The sequence below is a fragment of the Sceloporus undulatus genome, chromosome 2, assembly GCF_019175285.1.
Source record: "Sceloporus undulatus isolate JIND9_A2432 ecotype Alabama chromosome 2, SceUnd_v1.1, whole genome shotgun sequence".
In the NCBI taxonomy this organism is placed as follows: domain Eukaryota; kingdom Metazoa; phylum Chordata; class Lepidosauria; order Squamata; family Phrynosomatidae; genus Sceloporus; species Sceloporus undulatus.
The window spans coordinates 32,064,880-32,072,909 of NC_056523.1; positions in this window are offsets into that span (position 1 = coordinate 32,064,880).

Here is an 8,030-nt window from a genome sequence, read left to right on the forward strand (position 1 = left end):
ATGGAAGGCCCTAAGGGGGAGAACACAACATTCATAATTTTTAATACCACATTTTGTAATACGCGCGCGTGCACATGCACACACACACATGGCTTTGTTCCTGTCTTTTAACTGTAATAAACTAAAATACTGAGGTAACCCGAATTTATTTTTTTGACGGGAGGGAATGATGGGGTCACTACAGTTCTAGCAGTGGCATAATTGAAATTGGTGTCACCCAGGGCGGGGGGGGGGGGGGGGGGGGAGGAAGACTTCCATGGCCTCCAGAACGTACTGCAACCCCCAGCAGCCACCGCCAGTTGAGGAGGCAGGGCAAAGGCCATTTGGGCTCTGGCATGGCTGCAGCCACTCCAGAGTTCAAACAGAAGGTACTATAACCCCCCAGCAGCCAAAACTGCTGGAGGGTGGATGTAAAGGCCATTTGGGGTCTGGTGTGGCTTCAGTCAGTCTGGAGTTCAGAAGCCACCCCCACCACCCCAGCAGCCACCCTCACTGGAGGTGGCAGTGCCTTGGCCCCAGAGCTCTGTTTGTGCTTCAGCATGGCTGCAGGTGTGCAGGCCCCAAATCCGAAGGTACTGTTCCCCCCCCCCCCCACTGGCGGGAGTGGTGCCTTGGCCTCCAGAGGGCCATTTGAGTTCCAGCATGACTGTTGGGCAAATGAGAAAGGGATGAAACACCCTTTCTCACTCACCCAGTAACTATGCTAGTCTCACTGGGTATATCTTTCTGGGGTCTCACTAGGTGTAGTTCACACACCCTGCTTCTCTCTAATGATACCACTGAGTTTTAGTCCTTAAAACAAAATTCCAGGGCTCAAAAGTCCTTAATTCTATGTATTCTGCCCCAAGTCCCTGTTGGTGATAATCAGTGTCTTAGTAAAAGTGCATCTGGCAAATCTGGTATGCCCATTTCTTGAATTCATTTTCACCCTTCTAGTTCAAAAGTGATACTCTTCGAAGCAGCCTGCAGTTACTGGTTTACTAAGAACACATTTTTAAAAATACAATACACTATTTTACATGTCTTTTAAAAGAAAAAATACAGAAATAGTGCCAGATGCAATATAAAATTGCAGGATCATGGGGCTGGCCAGATGGTTATTGCAGAAATGCGTAAGACACAAATTTTGAATTGTCGAATTTTAGAATAAATTCTATAATCTCAGGAGAGAGAGAAAATATTTTGAGAGTACACAGATGTAAATGAGGAAAGGCTGTAAGTAATCAAGAAAAGTATTTATTTTCAATGCATTCAATGTTACTTTATATATATATGAATTCAGAAGTTACATGATCAGTGTGTGGATGAGTCGATGGATGTATGAGACAGCAGCAGTGTGAAAGAGAAACAATTTGGGGTTATATCTCATCTCCAACATGTCACATTATTTATATGCAAATATTCCAAAATCTGAAAAACTTCAAAATCTAATACACTTTTGGTCCCCATCATTTTGGATAAGGGAAACACAGCCTGTATGAGATTTTCTTGGTGAGATTTGTTCAGACGGGATATGCCTTTGCCTTCCTCTGAGGCCGAGCGAATGTGACTTGCCCAAGGTCACCCCTTGAGTTTCTGTGGCAGAGCAGAAATGCAAATCAAGAGCCCTCACCTGACATGCAGACTACTACACCGTGCTGGCTTTCAACATTATAGGAGTGTGCAATAAGAGCCAGGTCAGCTCATGGGACACATTTATTATTATTATTATTCTTTTCTTGAAAGACTGCAGCATCCTGTGTAGGAACATTACCGTCATTGTTAAAAGAAGAACATTTAGGAAAGGAACTCGCAAATAGCACACAGAGGATGAAGTCATAAACTCACTTACCTGGTAATTTCATTGACATAAATAGGACTGTAATAACCTGACCATTGTGGGATTAGATGTGTTATTATGGTCCAGACCAAGACTTCCTCTATTCTGTTTATTATTCTTTGCTGTCCTGTTTAGTTAGCCTGGAAATAAAGTGAGTAGGAGTAAAATTACTCTCTCAGTGTGTATACTGGAGGCAGGCAACATTGCCCTCCAGATGTTATTGTATTACAACTGTCAGCCCTAAGCAGCAGAGGTAGTGGTGGATAATCATGTGAGTAGCAGTCCGACAACATCTGAAGGACCACACTTGCCCACCCCAGAGAGAGAGACAGTATTATACAAAGTACTTCTGAGTAAATTCAGCATAGGAATATGGGACAAATGTCAGTTACTGGCTCATGATCAAAGTCTTTATGCACCAATGGGCATCTGAAATTCACAACTAATCTGAAAGCAATTTCCCACATCAACTAAGGAGTCATTCCCCATACTGAGGAAAACTTGAAATTAAGAATAGGAGACCTGAGTGTCTATCACACTATCCTGCTATAATGCTATTATTCCACTTTAACTGCCAGAGCAACATACTGTGGCATTCTTTGGGTTTGCAGTTTATGGAGGCCCAAGGAGTCTCAGGCTGAGAATTCCACGTGTCTCGCCATAAACTGTAAATCCTGTTATCCCATTGGATGTTGCCATGGCAGTTAGTGAAATAATAGTGCTATAACAGTCTAGTATGATAGAGTTCTCAGTTAACAACAAAAATAACCAGGATGTGTGTGGAAGAGAAAGGCTAGCTAGGTAATTGGGGAGAATAGTTACACATTCACTAAATTTATCATCTTCTTGATCCCTTACACACCCACATATTGAATGTTCCCTCAGACTTATTAACTAGAGATGGAGGATCTGCAGCCTTCCAGGTGCTCTTGTACCACAAATCCCATCACTCCCAAACACTGGTCATTTGGCTGTGTCTGATGGGAACTGGAGTCCAGATGTTTCGAAAGCCACCACAGTTCTCCATCCTTGTCATATATCATCGGAGTCCTTGGGGGAAAAGCATTCCATGTAACCATCACACCAGTTTTATATCTGTTTACAAATTTCTTTAAGCAAACACAGCCTCCAGTTCAAGCCCTTCTCTCTCTCTCTCTCACTTGGCAACTTGTTGGGGTAATTGACCAGCTAAAATGGACAATGGGCAGTTACTGCTGTACAAAATGTTCAGGGAGTGGGAGAATCCCAAAGAACAGATGACAAGATAGGGAGGTGCCTTACTGCTAGCCTTTCTGCCAGACCTTGTTTATTTCTTTCCCTTCCTAAGCTTTCCCTGCAATCCTCTCCTCCCCCACTCTCCTTTGTGGCTTTTGTTTTGCTTTGTGCTTTATTTTAATCCTTAATTACAAAGGCTCTGCTGTTGTTGTTGCTGCTGCTCTGAGTTTGACCTCTGCATTGGTGATACTGGATTGATTCTTCGCCTTCCCTCTCTAAGCACAGGCATACCTCAGTTAACAAAGTAGATGTGCTCCTAGGCATGATTTCTTTAACAGAAAATTGAGTACCAAAGGCAGAAATAACAGAGAAAGCATAGGGATAGGTTCCTGCACCATTGAAAAGATGACCAGCCCAATGTTAATTTATGCTTTTTTGACCTGCTGGGGGTAGCTGGTGAGACAGGCTTATCTGTTCTCCCAATTTCTCTTGGTTTTGCTTTCCATGCTGACTCAGGCTGCATCTGCACTGTAAAATTAATGCAGTCTGACACCACTTTAACTTCCATGACTCTACAGGTTGGAAAACCACTAGATGACCTTGGGTAAATCACACTCTCTCAGCCCCAGATGATGGCAATGGCAAATTCCTGCTGAATAAACTTGCCAAGAAAAAAACGTGGATTGCCGTATGTCAAAAATGACTTGAAGGCATGCAACAATTTCTGTACCCTCAGTCAAGGATTCTGGGGGCAGCTTCTGCTTACAACTACTAGAGTAGATTCCCCTTCTTTCCTAGCTCACTTTTTATTGACTTGTTTTCTGTGTATAGGCTTCTTCTGCCCAGCTCCAAAAGTCTGTGTTTCTCTAGCCCTCCTTCACAATTCTCCCAGTGTCAATGCTACTTTAAAAGAAAGAAAAAATCTAGCTAGATTGAAAATGAAGAGGAAACGATGGGGACTGGGTGGGAATAAAAAGACTTTATAAAAAGGAGCTTCTTTGAGGTTTATCAGACCGAGATTTTTAGAGCTTTTGCAGCTCAGTTCCGACATGAGTGCAGGTCCAACGATGCATATTCACGTCATAATGTGAATGTGTTTTCAAACGCGATTCCTTTCTATGGGAATCATCCCCTGCCTCCTCCTAAACCCCGATCTGCTCCCCTCCTTCAACCTGCCACCCATCCCATCATCCCCTGCCTCCTCCTTCATCTCGATGAAATATGACAGCTAAGGAGGGGGCAGGGAAGGATGACAGTGTCCAGAGCCCCACTGAGTATGTGCAAGGGTGCCGATTCAAATAGTTGAACCCTCAAATTATGTTCCGGTGTGGTAATACAATGTGCACTCACTCCGCTTTGCTTGAATCCGCATCCCGTGACTTGCTTGAAATTGAACTGACTCCGCTTCCCCCTTGATTCGGAAGGGCAACGTCAATTCGTATTGCTAGACAGGAGTGACTCCGGATCTGGTGTGAAGAACATGATGTTTCGCATTGCTAGAACAGGAGTGACTGCGGATCTGAGCTGCAAACCCCCCACATATGATAAGGACCTTTGTCATGGGCTTTGTCATGTGGAAGTGCTTTTTGCCATCTACCCCTGCCCATCTTGAGAGAACCTTCCTTCCTTAGATTGGGAATTGCAGTATAGTCACTGAAATATATTTAAGTACTACTGTACATTAAGACAGAAAAAAAATTAAACACACATTTTGGTGGGTAACACCTGGTCTGACAGCAGTGCAGGTGAAAAGGATCTAGGAGTCTAAGTAGACCATAAGCTGAGCATGAGTCAACAGTGGGAGACGGCAGCTAAAAAACTCAATGTGATTCTAGGCTACATCAATAGTATAGTGTCAATGTCTAGAGAAGTAATAGTACCACTCCATTCTGTTTTGGTCACACTTCACCTTGGAATACAGTGCCAAATTCAGGGCACCACAATTCAAGAAGGCTATTGACAAACTGGAGTGTGTCCAGAGGAGGGTGACCAAAACGATGAATAGTCTGGAAACCATGCCTTACGAGGAACAATTTAGGGAGCTGGGTATGGCTAGCCTGGAGAAAAGATGGTTAAGAAGGGACATTATAACCATACTGTATTTAATTATTTGAAGGGATGCCATACTGAGGTTGGAGCAGCTTGTTTTCTGCTGCTTCAGAGGCTAGGACACAGAGCAATGGTTACAAACTATAGGAAAATAGATTCCACCTCAACATTAGGAAGAACATCCTGATGTTAAGAGCTGTTTGACAGTGGAACATGCTGCCTTGGAGTATGGTGGAATCTCCTTCTCTAGAGGTTTCTAAACAGAGGATAGATGGCCATTTGTTGGGGATGCTTTAATTGTGTTTTCCAGCATGACACGGGGTTGGATTGGATGGCTCTTGGGGGTCTCTTCCAACTCTAGGATTCTATTATCCTGTCAGCAAACCAAGTTGACTCTTTTCCTCAGAGGACAAGCCCTAAGAAACTCTAATCAAGAAGTAGACGTGACAGCAGCCAGCATGGTCTGATGAAAACCCAGAGGGAGATAGAGAGAGAAAAGAATGTCGTTTTCTGGCTGCCTGCGGCATAAGCACTCAGAAATGAGGGTCAGAAACGAGATAAACAACAGGCTGGAAGCAGAGAGCTGCTGCGTTCCTTCTCAGACAACAGATCTGTCATTATCAGTTCCTGTGACTTGGTTTGTGACAGCTTGGGATTGGACAGCAATGCCTGGCTCAGATGCATGGGAATGGTGTATGTTCTCCCTCTTGCATGCACTGGAAGGGACAGTTGCAGCCTCTCTGAAGATGATGAGAGAAGACACACTACCAGAGTGAGAGGGGAAAGTGCAGCCCTGGGGTTGCATGTGGCCCTCCAAAGCTAGCTTTGAGGCCCTTGGCTCTCCCAGACTCCCCAGACTGCTCTTTTCCTCCTCACCCACCTCGAGGGACAAGTGAACTGCTTCTCTTATGTCTGGTCTGCACTGCATTTTGATACCGTTTTAACTGCATTGGCTCAGTGCTATGTAATACTGAGATTTGTAGTTTGCTGTGGCATTGGAGCTCCCAGACAGAGAAGGCTAAACAGCTAACAAAACTACAGATCCCAGAACTACATAGCATTGAGCCATGGCAGTTAAAGTGATATCAAACTGTATTATTTCATCAGTGCACATTAGACCTTGGAAATCCCTTCTTCCACAATTATCTACAAGAGTGGCAGGTTGCAGTGACCCGACCCTACTTAACATCAATAATTACCAATTTTTCAAAACAAGTAATGGAGTCTGTGTGAAAACTGACCTCTGCTTCCATTGATGTTGTCCAGCCCTTCTGGTTTTGTTGCTGTTGTTGTGTGCCTTTAAGTCAGTTCTGACTTACGGCAACCCTAAGGTATCATGGGTTTTTCATATTTCTTATTTATTTATTCATTTATTTAATTTCTATGCCACCTTTCTCCAAGAAAGGGATCCAAGGTGGCTCACAAATAAACATTCTTTAAAAACTTACTAAATAAAAAAATTAGATCATCACATAAAAACAATATGGAGCCCTGGTGGCGCAGTGGTTAAATGCCTGTACTGCAGCCATTCACTCAAAACCACAAGGTTGCGAGTTCAAGGCCAGCAAAAGGGCCCAAGCTTGACTCAGGCTTGCATCCTTCCGAGGTCGCTAAAATGAGTACCCAGACTGTTGGGGGGCAAATTAGCTGACTTGCTAATTAGCTTACTTGCTGTTCACCGCTATGATCTTTGGAATAGCGGTATATAAATAAAACAAATTATTAATTATTATTATTAATATAAAATTGCAAACATTAAAACCACAATTAAACCACAATACCAACGCCATATAGCAAACACCCCATATAAAAAAGCCACCCCATTCTTGACAAAATTTGTTCAGAGGAGGCTTGCCACTGCCATCCACTGAGGCTGAGAGTGTGTGACTTGCACAAGGTCACCCAGTGGATTTCCAGGGCCAAACTGGGCATCAAACTCTGGTCTACAGAGATGCCCTTCTCAAGAAACCACAGGTTTGTTTGGTTCCTCTTCAAGCAAATCCCTGATGAATAGAAAACATGGCATATTAATTTTGAGGTAGGACTGAGTTCTGAAGTGTACATTTAGTACCTATAAAAAGTTAAAGTGAAAGAGAGAGTATGTTTGAGAGTGTACAGAGTGCATCTTTGCTCTGCACATCTGGCCTTAAGAGTCATCACGTCAAAGTCATCCTGTGATTTTTTCAAAGTATCAAATCTTGGTGGAAAACTAATAGTACAATATGCAAAGATTATACAAAAAAAAAGAAAACGCAAAACGCAAAACGTATATTGTGCAGCTCCTCCCATGTTTGATTCTTATCACACATCCACTCCCTTCTATCTTGATTCTAGGGCATCCTGGAATACAGTGTACTCACAATTTATACCGCCATACTACATAGGCAAGTTTGTTCAAGATGTGTCTTTACAAATGAAGACCAATTCACACATAGAGTCCCCCCTCCTCCCCATATTATCTCCATATGCTTGATTTTGCTTAGAGATACACAGCCATGTGGAAAAATAATCAGGCCAGTACAAAAGGCTGCAAAACAAATTGCTCAGGCTATTGTTCTAATTGGGAGAGAAAGAATAGGAGGAGGAAAACACAGGTGAAGGCTGGACAGGAAAGGGTTATTTAATGGAGCTGGAATGACTGCTAATGGGGAGTGGGCAAACTTGCCAGGTACATCTTTTGTTAGGGAAACTGTAGACAAATGACCAATAATGGTTAGGAAATAGCTGGAGGTGATTCTAGAAGAGAACAATTTCTGCACAAAGCATAAAGTTTTCTTCTCTAATCATCACCCTAGCTAGAGAAGCAAAAACCACACTGCATGTGCACATGCAAACATGCAAACACACTACATTGCAAATATATAAAGGCTAGTGGAGCATAGCAAGGGTTCCAGGGAAAAAAATCAGCATGTGCTTTATAAACTATAGCAAAGCCTTTGACTTCATA